General features: G+C 35.5%; 1 pseudogene; it reads right to left on the bottom strand.

The window, feature by feature from the left end:
- Nucleotides 1-16088: 16088 nt before the first annotated feature.
- LOC125922205 (uncharacterized) lies at nt 16089-16182 on the bottom strand (annotated as a pseudogene).
- Nucleotides 16183-25981: the final 9799 nt, after the last annotated feature.

Below are 25981 nucleotides of genomic sequence, written 5' to 3'. Positions count from 1 at the left end.
TTACCCAACTGAGCCACCCACGCACCCTGATGCCAAGGTATTTTTAAAAATACCTTTCAGGTTCTCTTTTCCCAGACCCTTACTTAGCTGTAAGTGTGATAGAAGGACAAGGACACTGGGAATGGAGCATCACTCTGAAGAAACAACAAACATTTATCAGATTGGCCAATAAATAGTATTATACTTTATTTTCTATTAATTTTTATTGATGTGTAATTGACATACAATATCCTAGCAGTTCCAGGTATATATCTTAGCAATTTGATATTTTTCTACATTACCAAATGATCCCCATGATAAGTCTGATTACCATCTGGCACCATACTAGATTAATTAGTGATACACTTTAACAAAACCTAAGGATTTCGAAAGCCTATCTTGTATAATGTAGTTTGTCTATATTAGGGTCCTGATAACAATATATAACTCTGATTCACAAACAGATATTATCATGGGATCTGAGTCAATTATAGTGTTTGGTTTCTGGTCAGAATAGTTGAGATATTTCAAATGGTCTTCAAGTGTTCCTATAAACTTCATGTTTATGCAGGAAAATAAGCAGTTTGATTATACTTTGCCAAGATTACTGTTTGCAAAGTTAGCTTTCTGAAAGTATTGTTACGTGTATATTTCAAGAATGTTAAATTATGAAAGTGAAAATTACATGACTTGTCAGTTCATTATGCTAGGAAGATTTGAAGGGTGAATTAGATTTTATAAAACATACTGAACACACTATTTTTATATTCACCATATCTTTAAGATACTTCGAATGTATTAAGAGAAAAAATCATTTTAATTTTGTCTCCAAAATGCAATTTTATTCTTGGGCTGATTCAGCAGAGTAGAAATAATTTTGACATCTGTAGGTTCTAGATGTAGTTTAATATAAGAATAAAAGCCCGTGTGGAAAATTTGTGTTTGAGGATTTCAAAGTTTATTGAAAGTATGAGGACTACTTTTACGACTGAGAAAGAGGCAGACATTTGGAACTGAACTGAAAGAATAGGAATAGGAATAGGAACAGAATAGGAATCCTCTACTCATATTATTAATAGAGACTTGCCTGTGATATTACTCTTAAACACAGAGATAACATCACATCACCTAATCTAAGAAACTTCACTATGGTCACTGCTGAGATTGGATAATTAGTGGGATGGCAATTGTGGTAGTAGGGCTGGCAGAATTTTGAGATTAGCTCTTTTTCAACAACTCTTAAAGGGGCAACTCCTATGAATGCCAAATATCATTAAGTTGTTTATATTAAAAATAGAGGTTTCGTCAATAGTGGTAATCATGCAAGCATCTTGATTTAAAAAAACGATATAACCTCTTCTTGTGAAATGTGTAAGTTGTTCATGATTATGCCAGATATTAGCATTCATAGTAAAGTAGTTCTGTTCAGTTGAGGATTACAGTAGAATTGATGCTCCATAGGGGCGCCTGGGTGGCTCAGTCGGTTGGGCGTCCGACTTCGGCTCAGGTCATGATATCATGGTTCATGGGTTCAAGCTCTGTGTCCGGCTCTGTGCCAACAGCTCGGAGCCTAGAGCCTGCTTTGGATTCTGTGTCCCCTCTCTCTCTGCCTCTTCCCGTTCATGCTCTGTCTCTCTCTCTCAAGAATAAACATTAAAAAAAAATTGATGCTATATAATAAACATTTGACTCCATCATTCTTTATGACTAGACCAGAAAGTTTATGCCTAGGGGTATAAATTTAAGACCCTCATTTAGTAGTGTGAAAATCCTAGGATAAGCATGGTAGGGCAAATGTGAATATCAGGTTTGCTAATATGAATTAGTTATTGCAAATTAACTGATGTTCAAAACATATTAAGGTTTAAAAATCTAAACTATTACATAAGAAGAAATAATATTTATATATTTCTATTATGTACTTTTAAATACTTAGAACTTATTTTGATGATGGTGATCAAAATTTTATATATTTTCAGTATTAGGGTATATCTAGAAGTTAACAATACAATTTATCATAAAGTGCAGTAAGTGCATGGAGTGGTTATGACATTAAAAATCTAACTGAATATGGTATACATATTATGTTTCACAGTTGATACTTTGTTCATAATTGTATTTACTTTTAAAACACTTTTGGCATTTCTCTTTTTGTAATTTTTGTTATTGTTGTTCTTGTTGCTGGGGTAGAATTTTTGGTAGATCTGAGTTAAATTCACCATTCGGGAATTGAATGTTGCATAGAAAGATTAAAGCAGCACTTTGAGCCATTGAGAGATACTCTAATATTATTAAGACAGAATATTTTAAGAGATGAAAGGATTATATAAAGTAAAATCGTATCTATAGTTAGAGCAGAGTAAGAACTGTGGTTCCAGGGATTACTGTATAAACTTTAGTAGAAAAGGAATTTCCCTATGGTTTAGAATTATTAAATTGTGTGAGTTATGGAGCTTCTGCATTTTCTTTGGAGTCATCTATCATTGGCCATGTCACGTATGGAATGTAATGATACCATGAACCAAGTGGTGTAGTGTGTTCCTTAGGCCCGTTTTTCTACACTGTGGGACTCACAAGAATCAGATCACAGAGATTTCTAATATAAAAATAATCTTTTTAAAAGCATTCGTTTAAATACATAAGTTTTTTTTTTCTATCATCTTCCTTGACTATGTGAAATGTCCTGTTTGAGCTGCCACTAATTTTGAAGGTGAGTCCGTCTTCTCTGAAGATTTACGTTTAATAATTTCCCACAACCCTGCACTAACTGAATCCAGAATGTTTAATGGAAAACATTTCATCTAAGATTTTATGACTTTGTACTGAACCACTAATTACTGGATCTATTTAGTACCATATGCACTAAAGAATACAACTCAGGAAAGGCAAGATATATATACAGATAATACATCAAAACTCTGGTATCTGGTATCTGGTATCTGGTATCTGGAATTTGCCACCCACCTACAAGTTTGCCTCACAGAATGGGAAAGACCTCCATCTGGCTTTACAGTGCTCTTTTTCTTTCTTATTGAAACATCATCACAAATAACACTTCATTATATAATTATTTCTGGGTTCATATTTATTAAACAAGTGTTATTTTTTAAAAGTCCCAGGGATAATCAACAATGAATACAGAATTTCAGTTTTTAGGGGTCCTTCATATAAATCTCATCCTTTTTTTCTAATTTTTTAAAGTTTATTCATTTTTTGATAGACGGAGCATGAGTGGGGGAGAGGCAGAGACAGAGGGAGACACAGAATCCAAAGCAGGCTCCAGGCTCTGAACTGACAGCACAGAGCCCGATGCAGGGCTCGAACTCACGGACTGTGAGATAATGACCTGAGCTGAAGTTGGGCGCTTAACCGACTGAGCCACCCAGGCACCCCACATATAAATCTCATCCTTAATTGTATCCCCACAAACACATATATTCAGTATGGAGTTCCCCCCACTTGATGAGTTCACCAGAAGGTCTACCTTTTAGAGATAGCTTTAGGATTTTGATAGAATGTTTCCAGGAAATTACCATATCTATAGATCCTTTTACCAGATGTAGGGATACCTGTGTAAGGTGATCATTTCTATTTTGTGTGTGGTCTGAAAATTGTGCTTATCTGGTTGGCATTTTCTGATGCTGCCATACCAATTCTTGATGCACAGTCTCATAATTAGTTTCTATCCCTTGGGTTCAGGATGTCTTGTTGATGTCCTCTGGTCTGGTGACAGCAGCTACACAATGTCTCTTTGCATAAGAATACAGTTGTATAATAGGTTTTGTTGAAAATTTTCAACAGAAATGCTTTGCACATATCTGTCTTGCAAACTTTATTATTCACTCATTTTCTTTCTTCATAATCTGTTTCCATAAAGTGATCGCCTGTTACAATTGAAATCATTATTGTAATTATCACTGTTTTGAATCATCATAAAATATTCTGCAGCTACCAAATATTTAACTCATGATTATTCTAACAATCACAAATTAGTATTAACATTATAGCATTTTTTATCTACTACCAGATAAGTAATTAACTACCAGTGTGACCTCAAACTAAACACTTCATTGTGCTTTTTATTTTCTGGCCCCTGTTATCAGCTTTTTCTTTTCTTTAATTTTTTTTCCAGTCAGCTTTCCAAGAATGTGTCTTTATTTCCAATGCCGTCTTATCAAATATGTGAAATATTATCCTTGTGGAGAGTTTATAAATGGAAATATCTGAACTTATTTTTCTCATTATTATATTTTCATTACTATTGAGAACTATAACATACCAAGAATCCATCAAATGCTTTCCTATTCTAGATTTTAGCAACCAAGTAAGGATGCTTCATATCATAATATTTTATTTCTCTTTTATTATATTTTATATACCCTATTGTATTATCATATTGAGGCTTATAGTTGTTGGATATATTTGAATTAGTTCTACTCTTAACAGACAACTCAGAGGAACAGTCACACACAAATATAAACAGAAGCAAAACTTCTGAAATCTAAATTAAAAAGGTAGTTTATCTTAATAGTCATTTAAAAATTTTTTTAATGTTTTATTTATTTTTGAGACAGAAAGTGACAGAGCATGAGCAGGAGAGGGGCAGAGAGAGAGGGAGACACGGAATCTGAAGCAGGCTCCAGGCTCTGAGCTGTCCGCACAGAGCCTGATGTGGGGCTCGAAGTCACAAACCACAAAAACATGACCTGAGCCAAAGTCGGAGGCTTAACCAACTGAGCCATCCAGGGGCCCCTTTGGTAGTCATTTTTATTGCTAATAGTATTTTATGAAGATGAATTGGTTTTAAATTTGGGTTGTATGACTGCAATTCTGACTGGAAAAGGTAAACTTCTAAAATATTCTGTGAATATATTGATGCATCTGCAAAAGTCATGTGGAAACAACTTACATAATCAATGATTACCATTTGTTAGTGAATAACTACCAAAGCATTTGATATAAAACTTCTTTGTGTGGCAAAACAATAGTACTGTATATACTTTCCCAAAGGGTATCGTGTTTATTATTCTTAAATTTAATAAGAAATATTACTCTTTGAAGAATAAGTTGACTTTAAGTTTACATCAAATTAAGGCATCTGTCTTGTTTTGCAAAATCTGAATCTTTGTTTTTTCCAATTTTCACTTTTAATAGCTCCATATAAACTTACTATGAACTGGATAGTAACAGAGCAAAAGAAGTTTGATATTACACAAGGTGATTTTTTAAAAGTCAGCTTGCTAAACATTTAATTTAAAATGACCTGAAATATTCTAGGGATAAAAGGGGTCTACGTCATTAAAGAGTTTCCAGACAGTACTGCAACTTAATCATCTTTAACAGATTGGTATCTTTTCTACTTTTATAGACCTCTTGAAAGAGAAGTTCTATATATTTAACAGTTCCCACTGTGAGAAATATTTAATTAATCCTAACCGAAAATGCTCATGTTTCAGTTTCAGGTGATGGTGATGATGATGATTTTCAATCCTTTTATCATCTTATTACCATCTTCACTTTCCTATGAGAAATTATCCTTTGCAGATTGACTTCTATTTTACAGATAGTATACATGTGATATAAATTAATGTATATCATGTTTGTAAATTTCAGCCTGTTTATGGGATATCATCTTATTAGAAACCAGCTAAATATATTGTTACCACGTTTGAAGAGTATGTTTGGGATGGGCTGTTTTCAAAACGTTTAGCATACCTCAATTTTGTTTTTGGGAGCTCAAGGATACACTTAAAGAGAGAAAATCATCTTCCAACAGAATTGAAAAGTGAAGCTAAATTCTCTTCAAATTTAGTGAATATTTTCAGAGTTCTGTGAATTAAATTATGTGCATGTAATGTATACAAAATTTATTTGAAGGGTAAGTCTGGAAGCACCTCAAAATGCAGTCATTTGTTCACCTGAATATCTAAACATAAGGCACTGTAAGGAAACCTTTTATACTTAGAGAGAGACCGTGTCTATTAAAATGGTGTGACCATCGAGAGTGAAGTGGTATTATTAACTGGGAAAGAGTGTGAAGGGACCTCCTGGGAAGCTGAAACTATTAAAAAGATGTGCTTTGTGGTTAATAAGGGCATATGAATAAACATGTAAAAATTCATTTAAATGTTCATGTGTGGTCTGTGCATCTTGCTAAAAATCATACCTTAATTAAAGAGAAGAAGAAATTAGGGACAGAGAAAATAAATAAGGGTTTGAAATCCAAGCTCCCAAAATTAAAGTCACAAAGGCAGAGGCTCAAAATTGCAGATGCTGACTTTTAACTGCACTGTGTACAATGGGAGGCGGGGGGGGGCTCCCAGCAGCGCATTGTAAGCAGCCTCAAAGATATGTTCATGTAATAATAGCTAATGATTTTTTAGAACAATAGCAATCCAGCTAGTGTGTGTGTGTGTGTGTGTGTGTGTGTGTCCACAAAAGTGTAGAAATGTATATGCCTATTTTTATTGTGAAAATTATTGTACTTATTGCAAATAAAAAAGCACAGAGAAGCATAAAGTTTAGAACATTAAATTTAGTTCAAAATCATATTTCACAAAACATTACTCCAAAGTATTTCATCTTACTCTGTTTGCTTGAAAGCATCGATATATGCTCCAAATTACCTCACAGCTTCCACTTGGGAAATATTTAATATATTGGATTATGAAATAAGTTATTTTTTATTCATAACATTTTGCAATATATAACCTATTACTTTTTTAGTGACCAGAGTTATTGTTCACATCATTAAAATCAAAAGATAAAACAGGATTACATTTTATGGGTGAAATTTAGGGAATGTAGAGTAACTTATTAATATTTCAGCTTTCTTGAGGTATATTTGACAAAATTTTAAAGTGTACAATGTGATGATTGGATATACATATGCATTATGAAAAGATTCTCACCATCGAGTTAACGAGCATATCTGTCACCTGATATATTTACCTTTTCATCCTTTTAGTGAGAATATTTAAGTTCTACTGTCTTCACAAATTTCTGGTACACGATACAGACTCTACTATCAACTAGATTCACTATGTTATATGTTAGCTCCTCAGACCTTGTTTGTCTTATAACTGAAAGTTTGTAACTTTTTACAAACCACTCACAGTTTACCCCATGCTTCAGTTCCTTGGCAACCATTATTCTACTCTCTGTTTCTATGAATTTGACTTTTTTTTTTTTTTTTTTTAGATTCTACATACAAGTGATATAATGCAGCATTTGTATTTGTCTGGCTTATAGCACTTTGCATACTGCCTTCCAGGTTCATCCATTTTGTGTCAAATGCAAGATTTCCTTCTTTTTTAAGGCTGAATAATATTACATTATATATATGCGCCACATTTTCTTTATCAATTCCTCTGTTGGTGGACACTTAGCTTGTTTCCATACTGTGGCTATTGGGAATAATGTTGCAATGAGAGCGGATTATAAATACGGTCTTCGAGATAATATTTTTGGATATATTCCCAGAGGGGGATTGCTGGGTCATATGTTAATTCTATTTTTAATTTCTGGTGAACCTCCCCATACTGTTTCCCATTTTGATAATACATCCCCACCAAGAGTATACAAGGGTTCCTTTTTCTCCACATCCTTGCTAGTATTTGTTAATTCGTGCCTTTTTGATGAGACATTCTGACAGGTATGAGGGGATATCTCACTGTGGTTTTGAATTGCATTTCCCAGATAATTAGTGATGTTGGCCACCTTTTCATGTACCTGTTGGCCATTTGTATTTCTTGTTTGGAAAAATATCTATTAAGATCCTTTGCCTATTCTTTAATTAAGGTTTTGTTTGTTTGTTTGTTTGTTTGTTTGTTTGTTTTGCTATTGAGCTGTATAGCTCTTTGTATATTTTGGATATTAATTCCATAATGAATATGTGATTTGCAGATATTTCTTCCAGGAGTTTTATGGTTTCAGGTCTTACATTTAAGTACTCACTCCAACTTTGAGTTGTTTTTGTGTATGGTGTAAGACAGAAGTCCAATTTTATTATTTTGCATATAGATATCCACTTTTCCCAATACCACTTATTGAAGAGACCACTCTTTTACTATTCTTGGCTCCTTTGTCAGAAATGTGGGTTTATTCTTCAGATTCTGTGTCTTTCTCTCTCTCTCTCTCTGCCCCTCCCCCGCTCACACTCTGTCTCTCAAAAATAAATAAACATTAAAAAAATTTTAAAAAAAAGAAATGTGGGTTTATTTCTGGGATTTTCATTCTGTTCCATTAATTTATGTGTCTGTTTTATGCCAATACCATATTGTTTTGATTACTTTTGTTTTGTAATAGTGTTTGAAATCAGGAAGTGTGATACCTCCAGCTTTATTCTTTCCAAGATTTATTTGGCTACCTAGGGTCTCTTGAGGTTCAATATGAATTTTAGGATCATTTTTCTCATTCTATGAAGAATGCCATTGGAATTTCAATAGGGATTGAAATGAAACTGTAGGTCACTTTGTAGTATGGATAATATTAAGTCTTCCAATCCATGACCATGGAATATATTTCTAATTATTTGTGTGCTCCTCAATTTATTTTATCAATTTTTAAATAGTTCTCAGTGTACAGATATTTCACCTGCTTGAACTTATTCATAAGCATTTTATTCCTTTTGATGCTATAGTAGATAGGTAAATTCCTAGAAATACACAACCTATCAAGAATGAACATAAAGAAATAAAAAAATCTGAATAGACCTATAACTAGTAAGAAGATCAAATCTGTAAACAAAAATCTCCCCCCCCCCAAAATAATCTTTAATATACTGAGATAATTTAATCCTTATACACCCTAACTGTGGGTATTATTTTGGGCTCCTGATGAAACATAATTGGCAACCCAAACTAGTTTATACAAAGAAACACAAGCAAAATTAAAAAAATAATAATTAAAAAAAACCTGTTCATTATAGAAATTGATTTTAACTAAAACACTAAGAAATTCACTAATAATTTCACAAAATTCTTAGTGAAAAGGGAAGTAGTAGGCTGATGTACCTCAGAGCTTGAAAGTGTCTCGGTGGAGATGGCTGGAAAAAAATTCTGAGAGTATTCTCTCTGCATTACTACCTCTCATCTTCATTGATTTTGCTTTCTCCAAAAAGTCTTATCATACCACCCAAAGATTAGAACCAATATAAACCTCCATCAACAGGTGAATGTAAGAACAAATTGAGGTAAATCCATACAAAAAAAAAAAAAAAGTACTCAGCAGTTAAAAAGGAACTAGCCACTGATAAATGCAATGTGGTAGGCTGAATAATGCCCTCCATCTTCCCAAAAGATGTCTAAGTCCTAATCTATGATGAATGTTTACTTATCTGTCAAAAGGGACCCTGAAGGTGTGATTAAGCCAAACCATAAGAGACTTAAAAACTGAGGGTTGATGGGGGTGGGAGGGAGGGGAGAGAGGGTGATGGGCATTGAGGAGGGCACCTGTTGGGATGAGCACTGGGTGTCATATGGAAACCAATTTGACAATAAATTTAATATTAAAAAAAAAAGACTCTTGAGAAGGGAAGATTACTCTGGATTATCTGGGTGGGACTGATATAGTCCCAGAAGTCCTTATTAGAGGGAAGCAGACCAGAGAAAGGAAGATAAAAAGAAAGATGTGACCACAAAAGCAGAGACTGGAGTGATGAGAGGCAAGAGATAGGAAATGTGGGCAGCCTCTAGTTTCTTAAAGCATTAAGAAGTAGATATTCCCCCTGGAAACTCTAAAAGGAACCTCTTATGCTAACACCTTGATTGTAGCCCCTTAAGACTGCTTTTGGACTTCTGACCTGCAGAACTGTAAAATAATAAATTTGTGTTGTTTAAAGCCAGTAAATTTGTGGTAATTTGTTACAACACCAATGGGATACTAATACATAAAACAAAATGGATGAACTTCAAAGGCATCATGTTAAGTGAGAGAGAACTTATAGATGGATCAAAATAAATTTAGTGTTGGATTTTACATATGCATATATCCATCCCTGTCATATCTAATCAAATGGATAGAGTCAGATCCATATCCATATGTTTCTGTTTTTTTTTTTTTTCCTTTTTCCCCAAATGTGATTATCCCTGCCTTCTCCTTTGATTATAAACCTCATTTCCAATATATATGCACCAATTTTACATTCTGGAGTTGAATGTTATATTGAGCCTGGTACTAAGAAAATGTCACCTGTATATTCAGGATAATTATGTTTGTTTCTCTCTCTTTCCACTCAGCTCTTATTTTTTCTTCTCTAGTATATCTGCCTTCCATTAGCCTGAAACTTTTTTTTCTAATTCAGTGGTCTCTAAGACAATCCATTGGGTTAGATATAATACCTTACTATTTCTATTCATTTTTTTTAATAAAAATAAGAAGGATTGGGGCACCTGGGTGGCTCAGTTGGTTTAGCGCCGACTCTTGGTTTTGGCTCAGGTCATGATCTCATGGTTTGTGGGTTCAAACCAGGTGTTGGACTCTGAGCTGCTGGTGTGGAGCCTGGTTGGGATTCTCTTTCTCCCTCATTCTCTGCCTGCCACTCCCCCACCCCTGCTCATTCTCTCTCTCATTCTCTCTCTCTCTCCCCCTCTCTCTCTCTCTCTCTCAAAATAAATAAATAAAACTTAAAAGTATAAGAAACACTTATACTTACTGATATTTAATGCTACAAGATGGACACTGGTACTCTTTCTTGGACCATTTATCAGATGATCCAGCATGTTAGCCTGGATACCTGAAGGAAAAGTGAGCTGAGCATTCCATAGTAAAAGGCGGTTGATTTGCCTTTTGTGAATCTTGTCCACTAAATAGACATAAGGATTTTATAGTATTAAATAGTGAAAGAATTCTTGGTAACAAGAGGGATCGAGACCATAACAGTCCTCTGAACACATAGATATGTGTTCATATCTTGCAATTTTAGATGTTTAAAGGTTTGCTTGTATAAAGTATAAACAGGGGCGCTTGGGTGGCTCAGTCCATTAAGCGTCCAAATTTGGCTCAGGTCATGATCTTGCTGTTCATGAGTTTGAGCCCCGCGTCAGGATCTGTGCTGACAGCTGGGAGCCTGGAACCTGCTTCGGATTCTGTCTCCTTCTCTCTCTGCTCCTCCCCTGTTCATGCGCTCTCTCTCTCTCTCTCTCTCTCTCTCAAAAATAAATAAACATGAAAAAAAAAAGTTTTAAAAAGTATAAACTTTTTTTTCTAATTTAAAGATGAGCTAATAATTTACAAATGAAACTGTTTAAAATCTGCTGACATTTTATCACAGAAAGTAGCTTTGTTGTATAATAAGTAGAAAATATTTTCCATAAAATGAACACAACCTGCCATTTCAATATAAAAGTGAAATTTTAACAATGAGTGCAAAGGTAATTGGTTTTTGGAAAAAAGTTATGTTAGACACAGTTTTAAATTTAAAATTTGGAGAGTTTTCTGTCACCATGAAATTTATTGGAAAAAGTGTAAGCTTGTTACCTAAACAAACAAACAATACCTGAGGATATATTTAAATTTAAAGCAAATCTTACCATTCATGATTTCTAGCTTGTTTAAAAATCATCCAAAAGAAAACTCCAAGTAGGTTTTAAGAAATATTTCTTAAAAATATTAAATAAAGCCTATTAATATACAAGAATAACTGACTTAATCATGGAGAATAAAAAGTTTCCAGCCAAATTACCAAAGATATTTGTATACCTGTTGGTTGATATTTAAAAACTAGCAGCATAAGTCTTTAAAGTTTCCCCTTTTAAGAAGCTCTAGGGTTGCCTGGGTGGCTCCATTGGTTAAGCGTCCAACTTTGGCTTGGGTCATGATCTCACAGTTCGTGAGTTCCAGCCCCTCATTGGGTTCTGTGCTGACACGACAACTCAGAGCCTCAAGCCCGCTTCTGATTCTATGTCTCCCTCTCTCTCTGCTCCTCCCCCACTTGCACTCTGTCTCTCTCTCTCTCTCTCAAAAATAAATAAAAAAAAACATTAAAAATATTTTTAAAAAGAAGCTCTAAAACAGATTTTGTTCATTTTCAGAGTATAAGAAATAGTTACTTAGAAATTCCTAAAAGAATGTCAGGAAGAAATTAAGAAAAATTAATACCTCTATCTATCTTAGATGTGTAGTTTCTTTTTATATAACAATTCATTGTAATCATATTTAAAGAATCTTTTTTAAATTTATATTTTTTCTTGAAGTATGTGTAAGTTAAGCATCACTTTGATGCCATTAGACTCATAATTTATTGCTATTTATGGTACTTTCGTACAGGCCTACCTCAGAGATACTGCAGATTTAGTTTCAGACCACTGCAATAAAACAAATATTGCAATAAAACAAGTCAAATGATTTTTTTTTGTTTCCCAGGGCATATAAAAGTTACATTTTACACTCTACTGTAGTTGAGTGTGCAATAGCATTATGTCTAAAAACTGTTCATAGTTTAATTAAAAAATACTTTATTGCTAAAAAATGCTAATCATCGTGTGAGCTTTCCGTGAGTCATAATCACTGATCACAGATCACCATAAAAAATATAATAATAATGAAAACATTTGAAATATTCCAAGAATTACCAAAATGTGACACAAAGTGGACAAATGCTGTTGGAAAAATGATACCAATAAACTTACCTCTACCACAGGGTTGCCACAAACCTTCAATTTGTTAAAAAAAAAAAAAAAAAAAAAAAAAAAGGAAAGAAAAGAAAAGAAAACAACCAGTATCTGTGAAGTGAAATAAAAAGAGGTATGCCTATATTTATAAACTACACTGTTATAAAATTGTATATGATTTTACAAATCTTCCAATATGCATAGTGCCAGGCTAATATATGGAATAAATTTACATTAAATTATCTAGCTTCTGGCTGAGATCCATGTGCAAAGTAATTAAATAGAACCTCATCCCTTTCCTCCTCCAACAGTTCTGAGTTGTGGGCATAAATTAGACAAATACAAGATATTAGGAAAAGAATTAGAATGAAAAGAAGAGCTACTTATATTGCTCCAATAGTCTCAATTTTGTATGTATTTTTGTTCCTTGCGAACTCTTCTGAGGGTCTATATACTGCTGAATTAAGCTATAGCTGTTTGTTTTTAGGGAGTAAAAAAAGTTGGTAATTCAAATAGAATTGTATCACTGCACTTCACAAAATGTCTATGTTTAAGAAGAGGATTTTGGCCAAGGACTTTCTCCTAGAATCGGGCAGTTATTTGTCTGATTCACAGTGGATGTCCTGTTATCTCCCTGTTCTAAAACACTGACATGCTTCTGAGGTTGGCAACTCTCTCCCCTATTTGTATTTAGTTTCAGTAATTGTGCTTGTATCTTCTTATAAAACAAATCTCATTTGATTACTAGACCAAATCAGCCTATTTGTGCACAGAACCCCAAGGGACTCGAATTTAATCCCTTGAGTATTTAATGTTCTTGTGAGTCAGGAGCACAGCTAAAGTAAATTGATGATCACAGGCACCAATTCCTAAAATTGTGGGTAGAACTGACAGACACACTCTTTGTTCTGAACCTAAAGCTTGTAGACACATTGTTTTTCTTCAGTAATCTCCAAGAGGGACTGAGAGTGAACACATCTCAAAATGACAGTAGAAACATTTTAACCACTAGCAAGAGTGCATTTTTGGTGTCTTATTAATTCTTTAAAATCCTAAATTTAAATGAACAGCAATCAGCTGCAATTTCTACTCACTTTGCTTATTTTGAAATAAAAAGACAGCATGAATGGTCTCTATGGCTGTCTTCACTGCATAATCTCATTTGTGTATTTTGCCTTTTTCTTAGATTCTCTCACTATCATCTGAAAGAGAAAAATGTCTTCTTTGCTAAACTACAGTTCCAATTCCAGTTTTTGTATTGTGCTTGGATTTTTAAATAAGTCTATATTCATATTTACTTTATCTTCTCCCCTTCTTGGATTGATAAGGAGTCAGGACTGATGATGACCCAATAGAAGCAGCATGATAGAGAGTTGATATTTACTATATATGTGAAAGGTAACGTAAATACTGATTACAAAATCCAGTGAATCTTGCAAGAAAATGGAGCTAAGAGGCAAAATCAGGCTTTTAGGAGACTTATGGGTGATTAGGGTTAAAACAGATTTAAAAAAAAAAAAAAGGTAAGTTTGGAAGCATTCCATCAGCTTTGAAGTAAGTGGGTATAGATTCTTTTTATGCCATATCCACTATCCATGGGTTTGCCATCATGAGACCAGTTCAGGGGCATTTGACATTTATTTTCAACTGGCTTTTATCATACTCCTGAGAATTTTTTTTTTTTTCAAATCTCAAGCTTGAAGTCAAAGACGGTTCCTTTTGTTTTTATTTTTTAAATGATATGCAATCACTGGTATATGTTATAAATAACAGGTTGATACTATTTCAGCTATTTCCCATAAGTGTGCACAGGTGTTTACTGGAAATGCTACCTCTTTTTCACAGATAAGTGAATCATAGTAGCTTAGTGCAATTCCAGATCCTCCTCTATCCTTTGCAGGTGGATTTGCTGTGTTGTTGCCAGGTAGAAATGAAAACAGGCTCCCGTCACTTGTATTTTAGAAATCTGTGGGCTTTTCCTTTGACCACCTCGTAACTAATATCTCAGGGAAGTGCTAACTGTGATCTCTTAATGCTACAGGGGCTGTATTGTCCTCTTGCCATAATGCCCAGAATTCAGAATGTATGTGGTCCCTACTTTGAATTTCTGGATCTAAGTCCCAGTCTTGAATCTCCTGAACTACATCTTCCTAGGTCTTTACATTTGGCTAGTAATTAGATTTTTCAGCTTTATACCAGTTAACTTTAGAACTGTCAGCTGCTTTTCCAGGAGTCTCAGCTTGTCCGATTTCATGCTGTATTAATCATGACTATGGCAGTGACAAGTGGCCAAATTCCAAAATAAACTCACTTAAGCAAAAGTAAAGGGGAAACAGTGGTTTCACATTGTGGTCAGCATGAAATAACCTAATGTATTTTAAATACTTACAAGAGTACTGGATATAAACAAAGTGATATCACCATTATCAAAAATAAAACTCTGTGTATTAACACATTGCCTTCATTACCCTTACTAAGCATATATTATGTGTCTGCTGTGGGCTTCAGGACTTTACAGGAAAAGAGAGAGAGAGAGAGAGAGAGAGAGAGAGAGAGAGAGGAGGCAAGATTTTCTAGTATTATGAGACTTGCAACCTAACAATGGAAGTTAAACATTCTACTGTATATAATATATTGCATGAGGTCAAAATATAAAGTATTGAAAAATATGAATTTAGTCATAAATGTACACCTTCTCTTAGAGTATAATAATTTAGAGCAAAAGATGTTTTTAAAAATGTTAAAAGTTTCCATTGTTTTATAAAATGCAAGATTTTTTTATATTAAGTATAATTTATTATCAAATTGGTTTCCATACAACACCCAGTGCTCATCCCAACAGGTGCCCTCCTCAATGCCCATCACCCACTTTCCCCTCTCCCCCACCCCCATCAACCCTCAGTTTGTTCTCAGTATTTAAGAGTCTCTTATGGTTTGCCTCCTTCCCTCTCTGTAACTTTTTTTCCCCTTTCCCTCCCCCATGGTCTTCTGTTAAGTTTCTCAGGATCCACATAGGAGTGAAAACATATGGTATCTGTCTTTCTCTGTATGACTTATTTCACTTAGCATAACACTCTCCAGTTCCATCCATGTTGCTGCAAATGGCCAGATTTCATTCTTTCTCATTGCCAAGTAGTATTCCACTGTATATATAAACCACATCTTCTTTATCCATTCATCAGTTGATGGACATTTAGGCTCTTCCCATAATTTGGTTATTGTTGAAAGTGCTGCTGTAAACATTGGGGTACAAGTGCCCCTATGCATCAGCACTCCTGTATCCCTTGGGTAAATTCCTAGCAGTTATTAAATTCTTTTAATAAAGATTAAAATCTTTTAATTTTTTAAGGAACCTCCACACTGTTTTCCTGAGTGGCTGCACCAGTTTGCATTCCCACCAACAGTGCAAGAGGGTTCCCATTTCTCCACATCCTCGCCAGCATCTATAGTCTCCTGATTTGTTCATTTTAGCCACTCTGACTGGCGTGAGGTGGTATATAAAAATGTGGAAGCTTCACGAATTTGCGTGTCATCTGTGCTAATCTTCTCTGCATCGTTCCAATTTTAGTATCTGTGCTGCCGGAGGGAGGACAAATGCAAGATATTTTTATCACTATTAAAATGTAGCCTTAACATCCCATTTCAAAAGAAGAGACTTAAGATCAACAAAATTGAGTGGTCAACACTAACTAAATCAGTAGCAGGCTGAAGACTGAAATCTCATTTGGCTAATTCCCAGATAGTATTCCTTCAGCTAAAATTTTGCGAAAATGCAGGAACTACACAGAGTTAGTAGAGTGAAGATGAATTAAATTAGATAAAAGTGGAGTTTCATTTCATATCCTTAGAGAGAGAGGCATGATTAAGGTGAAGGAATAAGTGTATAACCTTATCTATGATGGCTCTTAACCTTAATTTTAAACTTAAAAATACATGAATCAAAATGATGTTGCTAATTTCTTAGGCTGGATTTTCTTCCACTATATTCACACAACCATAATTTGTTTTCACTGAACTGGTAAATATTGAATCTTTACTTATCCTGTAACTTTCCTTAGGAGGTTATGGATAGAGTCCATTTTCCCTTGAAAGTCTCATTCCTTCAACTGTACTCAAACCTCAGGCTCACTTTCCTTTTCAAAGACATTGTGTCCACCTTTTCACTCTTTACTTCATCAATATCTTTCTAAATCATTTGCATCAGCATGCAAATCTATTCTGTCTTTTAAAAAGACTTCCTTTGAACTTATGTGCCTTTCCAACTTTTGTATTTTGTCTCTCCCTTCAACAGCAAACTGTCTCAAACATGTCGTCTGTGGTCATTATTCTTTCTCTCTATCCCTCCTTTTTTTACTTTTCACTAGTCCCTTGACCTCCTTTGCCATTGCTCATGCCAAGGTCATCAGTGAAGTGACCTCTAAGGGTTGACACATCCAGAGCTCACTCTTATAGGCCCAGTTTACTAGATGCTTTAATGAAATCAAATATTGCTGACCTTACTTGATACACTTTACTTATTGTGACAGATTATATTTTCCAAAGATGACTGCATTAATATTTCTCATATGCTGTTCCAACAAAGCGGCATTGAGAGAGATACTCTGTATTTCCTCACTTCTGTTGAGAAATAGGGTCTATGTTTCTTCTCCTTGAACTTCAATGGACCTTCGAAAGAGTGTTGACCAATAAAATGTGGTGGACTTAGTGTTGCAAGGCGTGTGAGGCTACATAAGAAAAGGTGATGTGGCTTTCACCTTGCTCTCTCTCTTGTGACACTCACTGGGAATCCTGAGCTGCTGTGTAAGAAGTCTGCTACCCTGAAGCCATTCTGGAGTGATCACATGAAGTTGCTACAGATGACAGAGAAAGAAGCTCTAGGAAGCCCAGGTATTCCAGTTCCCAACTGTGAATCTTTACGGTACAGACACAAGACACATGAGTGAGGAAACAAGCGTTCACGTGATTTTAGCTTGTTGCCCCACACTTCCCCAGCTGATATTTAGTAAAATGAGAAATGGAGTAGAGTTCTGCTCAGGTAGCTGATTTATAGAAAATAAAATATGATTAGCGGCCTAAGTTTGGGAGTATTTTTATTACACAGCCATAGTAATTGAAACACTTGTTTTGACTTCTACAATAATAGGTGGTCTGGATTTCTCCACTTTCACTCATTGCTCCCTCTAATTCTCTTTCATTGGCTCTTATTTCCATGATTGGCATTCTAATTAGAGCACTCAAAGCTCTTGGCATGCCCATTATTTTCTATATACACTATCTAAATTACTTTATTTCATCATAGCCCATTTGTATGTGGATGGTTTCTTCCCCATCACATTGCATTTCTATGTCTGATGTCTCCTCTGGATCCTCTAAATTCTAAGCATATATATGAAATCGTCCCCTTAACATCAACACTGAGATATTTTTTAAATTTTTTTAATGTTTATTTTTGAGAGAGAGAGAGACAGACAGAGTGCGAGTGGAAGAGGTGCAGAGAGAGAGAGAGGAAGACACAGAAGTTCAAGCAGGCTCCAGGCTCTGAGCTGTCAGCACAGAGCCCAATACGGGGCTTGAACTCACGGAGTGTGAGATCATGACCTGATCACAGAGTGTGAGATCATGACCTGAGCCGAAGTCAGTCGCCCAACCCACTGAGCCACCCTGGCACCCCAACACTGAGATATTTAATAACAATTCACACTTAACACATACAAAGTTGAGCCCTTGATCTTTTGTCCCTGTAAAACAGAAAATAAAATTTCCTCATTCCCTAGTCTTCCTTATTTCACTAAATATGATTACAATGTATACAATTTTTCAAGCACAAAATTCAAAAGTAAATTTTGATTCTCTCTTTTTCTTAACGACCACATCTAATCTATTTCCATTGAGTATACCTCTATAATGGATCTCCAAACTTTTCTTCATTTCCACCTCTTCCCACTGCAAGCTGTCATCATATCTTTTTTAAACTATGGAAATACATCTTTAATAGTTTCCTTTCTTCCAGTCTTACTACACCATAGCCTATCTTCCTAACATTAGCCAGATTGGTCTTTTTCCACAAAAAATAAGATCACATTACTTATCTGACTCAAAGCCACTCAATGTCTTCTCATATGGGCAAATTTTATTTTCTAAAGATGGCCCCCACATTTTGCTCTTCTAATGTGACTTGATACTTGTACCACTTAAAGGTGAAAGTCTAGGGGCGCCTGGGTGGTTCAGTCAATTAAGCATGCAACTTTGGCTCAGGTCATGATCCTGCAGTTTGTGAATTCAAGCCCCACATTGGGCTCTGTGCTGACAGCTCAGAGTTTGAAGGCTGCTTCAAATTCTGTGTCTCCTTCTGTCTTCATTCCTCCCCCTCTTTCACTCTGTCTCTCTGTCTCTCAAAAATAAACATTAAAATTTTTTTTTTAATTTTTTAACGTTTATTCATTTTTGAGAGACAGAGAGACAGAGCATGAGCAGGGGAGGGGTGGAGAGAGGGAGACGCAGAATCTGAAGCAGGCTCCAGGCTCTGAGCTGTCAGCACAGAGTCCGATGGGGGGCTCGAACTCACGAACTGTGACATCATGACCTGAGCTGAAGCCAGACGCTCAACTGAATGAGCCACCCAGGTGCCCCGACATTAAACATTTTTTAAAGATAAAAGTCTGTGTCCCTTCCCTGTAAGTCTGGATGGCCCTGTGAGTCCAGTGGAAGATACTCTATAGGTGATAAAATCAGACAAAACCATGCCTGGCTCTCTTTGGATACTTGCTTTTGAATCTAGTCCCCATGCCTGAATAAACCCAAGCAGCCCACAAAGAGACCAATATGGAGAGGAACTAAGGCCTCCCCAGCCTCAGCAAAGTTCTCAGCCAACTTCCAATTACTAATTTGCCAGCTATGTGAGTGAGTCATTTGGACATCTAGAACAGAGATGGACTGTCCACATCAAGTCCAGCTGAGATTACAGAATGATGAGCAAAGGAAATTGTTATTGTTGTTTTAAGTCATTAAGTGTTTGGATAGATTTTTGTTTGTTTTTTAATACTGTAATAGAAAATACTGTAACAGATTTTGGTACCTAAAAGTGGGATGCTACTGTAAAAATACTAAACCATGTAGCATTGGCTTTGGGACAAGCCATAAGAGGAAGCTAGAAACCTTGATGAAATGTTAGCAAAAGCCTAAAATATTTGTTTCTGACAGCTCAAAGGAAAATAAAGAAAATGTGATTGGAAGATGTTTGTAGTAATGGAAATTCTGGCAACAGTATTACCTGAAGTAACATAGAAAATAGGAAATGTTCCAGTGAGCTCAATGATCAAGCTAAGGAAATTTTCAGGCAGCATATTCAAAGTGTCATCTAGAATTTTTTCATTATCTATGATATAATGTGAGAAGAGAGAAATAAGCTAAAAATGAACTCTTAAATATAATGGATCCAGAACTTTCCTACTTTCAAAATAAATCTTATTTCTCTTCTCAAATCTCTCTTGGTGGCAAATGATGCTCATATTAAGGACTGGTTTAAGAGAGAAGATTAATTGTACTATAAAATCCATTATTAAGATCTGAGAAAGATATGAGGTACTTCATAGAGCCTTTCAAATAGATAAAAGCCCTTCTAAGGATCCTAGTACTGTAATTTACAGACCTGTCCATTATAGAGTAAAGCTTATAAGAATCTTAAGGATGTTATTCCACAGCAGTGTCATGGTGAGTTCAAGGAAGAGAATGGCTCATCTGAACCATTCAACCAAGAGACTGATGGTTAATTTATGGTTACAGTGTTTTGTCGGTGGACTGAATTATAAATCAATACACAAAAAGCACACCGAAATTGTTAAGGGAATTGTATCATCTTGTAATAAAAGGAAAAGAAACAAAACAACTTGAGAAGGGCTTTGAACCCTCCTACCTTGAGAAGCAGGAAGTAAGCTCAAGAAGGCTTAGAAAAAAAGGAAGGTAGATTGAGAAGGAAGGACCAAGAAACTTACTCAGTTGAGCCAAGAGCCATGAAGAATAAATTCCAGAGAGTAGGGCTAAACTCTAATCAAAGAACTGGCAACATGTGCCTGGTTGGATTTCAGAATCTGTATAGACTAGTGATTACCGTGTTCCTTCCGTTTCCCTGCCATTTTCAATGGGAGTATCTATAGCAGTTATCCAATGTCTGTCCTACCATATTACTTTGAGTATTTGGAGACCTAGAAAAATTATCTGTTTAGGTCAAATGTGTCACATGTCATCACATCATAAGAAAGAGTGCTCAAAGAGCTGCATTAGAGTAACTGCACAGTTAACATCCCCCATATCTAGATCTGATTTAGATATAAGATTCTTGACTTTGAGCTGATGCAATTATGGAATGAGACTTCATTCATGAGAAAGGAGATGAATATATTTCACATGTAAAAGGGAGATAAATTATTGTAGCCTGAAGACAAAACTATGGCAGATTATATTTTTCAAAGATGGCTGTAACAAGACCTCCTGTCTCACTTTTTCTTCTTACATCTTTGATACACCTCCTATCAGGAGCTATGCATTTCTCTTGAACCTGGGCAAGATTGTGATAATGAACGCTATATGACTTTTGAGAACAGTCATAAAGTATGGTATATCTTTCTATATCACTGGAATGCTTGCTCCTAAATCCTAGCGATTATGTTTGTATAATCCTAAGAGACCTGAGAGAACCATGTGAAGAACAGAGGCCTCTGGCCTACAGTCCTGCCTGAGCTCCCATCTAATGGTACCAACTCAGCAGTCATGTGCGTAAGTCATCTTGACTCTTTCAGCCCCCAACTGAATCCCTTCCAGCTGATGCTGATGCTGCATGGAAAACTTCAGTTTTGTGAGCAAACTATATTAGTATTTTGGTTTAAGTCACTAAGTTTTAGATGCATAGTAGGTATTCCACAAATATTGTTCAGTGAAAAAAAACAGTGGAAGTAAATGTTAATTCAGTTTTATATTATAGAGCAAAATAGAAATCTAGGACTTAATATAATATCGATTTCCTAGAAAAAATTCAGGAAATTCTTAAATTTTCCTTTTTAATGTCATGTTTGGAGTTTAGTGTTGAGCTATTTAAAAACCCTTTTCCAGAGGAAAACGTGTATAGGTTATCATTAGTAAAAGAGAAATACTCCCATTTACAGAAATTTGGAATGTGCATCCTTTGTATAATAGTGATATAGCTTTCCATCTAATCAATGTGTAAAATAGAAAAATGATTTTAATTTATTTACCTGGACTTTACTTCTTTGCACTATGAAGCCTGGATACCTGAGTGCACAAGTATAGTTAGAATAATCTTGCTCAACAAGAATTAGCCACCTCTTCAGAGTCTCAAAATAGCAAGAGGAATTACCCTAGGAATATTTTTCCCTGGGGAGGGGATTAATGCCTAATCCTAAAAGAATCAGAGTATCTGTTTATATCATAACATGATGTTTTCAGCTTTCCTCAATTTTCCTTGGGATTTCCTTCAGATATATCCTACTGAGAGAGGCATTACCAGGTCCTTCAGGTTTGAGAAGCATGGAGTGCAAGTCATAGCCTTAGGCCAGTAGACAATCTTCTACTTTGATCATCCATATCCCTGTTCTAAACAACCTCTACTGTTGGCCCTTATACAGAATCTCTTGGGATTAGTAATTGGTAGACTCTAAGTGGCTCTTATTTCTTGCTCATTTTCTTACTCCTTTTAATAAAAGTGGGGGGTTGGACCTTCAATATATGTTGTGCTTATGTCTTAACCCTGTTAGCCTAATCACAATGCAATTCCACTTAAGCACAGACAACAGCAACAGTAATAATTACTTAATTCTAATTCCTAACTCGTTGTAAAGCCAGCCCACACTTTTACTAATCAATTTCTGAAGCACATAAATAATAACATATGTTTAGCTTATCACAGTGCCTAACTCTCTTTGATGAACAAAAAAATAATATTCACTTGTGCTTACTTTATAGTTTCATAAGATGTCCCATTAATGTCCATACTATTTCCTTAAGCATTATGTACAGTTACTTTCTCTATCACCTGCTTCCCACTGTTGATTCCTTATCTTTTTCTTTACACTCCTGCTTGGCCTTGTTCCTCTATCAGTGACAGCTCCTCTGGTGATCTAGCTTCCTCTGCTCTCCTTACCCTCAGATAGTCTCAGCATCTTCCATCATTCTCCACATATATTATTTGGCTTATGCTATAGTATATTTGTAAAATACATAAAAGATTGGTAGTATTTTTATTTTACAGATGATGAAACTGAAGTACGGAAGATAAATGACTCCCCAGAGGCCATGATTTGTGGGCCTTGTAGTGGGTTTAATGGGAGGAAAGCAGAGGTGAAATGCCAAAATAGAGAAGTTAGCGAGAGCTGAGATGAGTGATAGAGACCTAAGAAAGATGGAGTTAAATGGTCCAGGGCATGAAATGACCTGAGGAACAGTAGATATAAAAGAGGGGAGACCTTAAAATTGATGACTCCTCTGTCCTGATAACTTCAAGGTGCATTTCAATTTGAAATCTCTATCACCTCATTGCATGGGGACAGATGAAAAAAACACATACAGAGCATTTATCTCTTCCTTGAAGCTTCTCAAATTCATAAAATTTCTAAGATATTGGGAGAAAAATATCATCAACATGTTTAGTTTTGTATCATTTATTGTCATTTATCTTTATCTCTTCAAGTACATTTTATATATTTAATTTCAGGTATTATTTAATCTTATCTACCTAACATGATATTGTTTAGCTGACACATTGTATTTGTTAAATATTAATCACACACATTTTAATGCCCTAAAATTTTGCATTTATTATACTTTACCTATTTAGGGGGAAAAGTGACTTCATATCACTTCTGTTAAGACCAAGACCCTCCTATTATCAATTGCATGATAATATCATCAACAGTGAACTTAAGGATGATATTACTCCATTTGCTTAAAATTTATCAGTTTCCCCTGGTCCTCGTTGTTAGCTTCAAGGTTAGGTCTCTGTCCAGTCATTTCGTCTTTCTTATTTACAGGGCCAATCTGAAGAGCTGCAGAATTTCTATGTGTTAAAAATCCAAGGGGTGCCTCTGGCATTCTGAAGTGCACCAGCTGCAAACTATAGCTGATGATTCTGCCTCAGTTCCATATAGCATAGTTTCTATTAGGGTCTTCAGCAGAACAAACTGTAATTACTACAAAGAAAAAATAAACCTATACTTGCTAAGGCACAGAAGATTCCTTTGATGAGTGTCTTCTGTGTTATAGACAAGGTAATGAGGCAAGCTGTGTTATAAATGTTGGGAACTAAAGAGTGAATAGTACAGCTGAAGCCTCTCTCTCATAGAGCTTATATTCTAGTATGAGGAGGAGCAGAAAATAGTAAAATAAAAACAGAGAGGACAAAACATTGGAGACTAATAAGTTCTATGAAAGAAAATAAAGGAGTATAATGACATAGACAGAAATGGATGCTGTTTTAGAGAAAAACTTCTCTTAGGAGTGGAAATATAGGAAGAGAAGCTACTCTGTAAGAAGATACGTAAACAGAAATCTGAATGAAGTGATTGAATTTACCTGCCATGCAAATATGTGGAGGAATGGTTTTTCAGGTTGGGGAATAGCAAATGCAAATGCCCTGAGACAAGGGTGTGCTCACATTACTTTAGAAATAGCAAGGGGACCATTGTTGCTAGGGTGAAGTAGATAACTAGTAGAATGGGAGGAGATGAAGAACAGAGAAAATTAGAGGTAAGGCCAGGCAGTGGCTTATAAACAATAATAGGAACTGAGGAACATACTCTAAGTGTGATGGGAAATCATTGAAAGCTTTTGAGCAAAAGAATAACATTATCTGATTTACCACTTAGAAGTATCATTCTTGCTGCTGTGTGAATAGAATGAGGGATGAAAGGAAGTAAGCAATGGGGCAAGTTAGGAGACTATGGGGGTTGTCCATGTTAGACATGATGATGACTTCAATGGGTTGTTGGTGGTGGTGGCGGTAGAGGTGGTGAGAGGAGTGAAAATAAGAACATATGCTCAAGGTAGCTCTGGTTACCTTTGCTCTCTGGCTGCTATGCACTGAGGGATTAGATACAAGGTTATGCAGCATTTAAATCCTGAGCAACTAGGTAAGTGGTGGCACCATCTTCTTTCAGAGGGAATACTGGAAGACAACAAAGTTGAGGGCAGAAAATAATAGGAATTGATAGATTATGTTTGGAGATATTGAATTGAGATGCCTAAAGACATCCAATTAGAGGTTATTGTGGTTTATGTTGGATCAATTGAGCTAATCTGGAATTGTTTCTCCAAATTCCCTTCTCTCAATTATTGTAGATGGGTCATAAAAGATTATTTTGCATTACGTATGGAAAGCAGAAATGAAGCAGTGGTCATACTGTTTTCATTCTCAGAAGGATAATGCAGGAACTTTTGCAGTGCACACATGTGGTCACTGATCTGCTGACTCACCTTGCTTGTGTGAGGCAGCAGTCACCTCTCAGATAGTTAAGTATAGAAAAGAAAATGAATATCTAGCACTAGTGACATATTTTCCACTGTTTACCTTTTAATGGATAGATGGAGAGTAAGAATGAAGCATATTATTAACTAATGTGACAAGGGATTTAAGTCATAATTAAAAAAACAGTCCTTGGTCAGAAAGGATAACAAATGCCTTTATACAAAGCTCTCATCGGTCCTAGAGCCTGGCAGGTGCTGGCAGCACCTTTAAGAAGCTACAGAGTGAAATCTGCTGCAGTTTTGCTGGGCCTGTTAAAAATAGCCCTAGGTCAGACACATACCATCCATCAGAATTAAGTGGATCACTCAGCACCTGCTTCCTGTACCCTGTCTTCTGTTATTCCATGTGCTTTCCCAGATACTGACAGGTCCTTGGCCCTTGCTTCTAGGTGTAACAGTGATCTCTGCCCAGGAGGAAGGTAATAATCCCTGGGACAAGATATGAGAGCCAGGCATATATTTATCATCTCAGGATTGAGCTTCCATTGCTAATAATAGCTGTCTTGTATTGAGTCCTCATTCTATGCCAAGCTCTTACAGAACACATTCCAGATCTTATCTCATTTGATCCTGGCAACAGTGGTATAAAGAAAGTTCTAGTATGATTCCCATTCTGTATTTAAATAAATTTAGTTGTAAACAAATTAAGAATTTTGTGCAAGATCTCACAGTGAATGACAGAAGAATAAGGACTTGACCAGGTGCCACCTGCCTTTAATGACTGACCTCACTATATTAAATTGCTCTCACGGGCTTAAGGAGAAGCTTCGAGCAAGCTTCTTTCTTTAGAGACCTCTGAGAGTATATGACCGGTTGCTTTGAAATTGAACTCAATGGCCCTTAGATTCATTGAAACCTTA

The sequence above is a fragment of the Panthera uncia genome, chromosome C2, assembly GCF_023721935.1.
Source record: "Panthera uncia isolate 11264 chromosome C2, Puncia_PCG_1.0, whole genome shotgun sequence".
NCBI classification, from domain to species: domain Eukaryota; kingdom Metazoa; phylum Chordata; class Mammalia; order Carnivora; family Felidae; genus Panthera; species Panthera uncia.
Note: the sequence above shows the minus strand (reverse complement) of the source record. Positions and strands in the feature narration are given on the sequence as shown.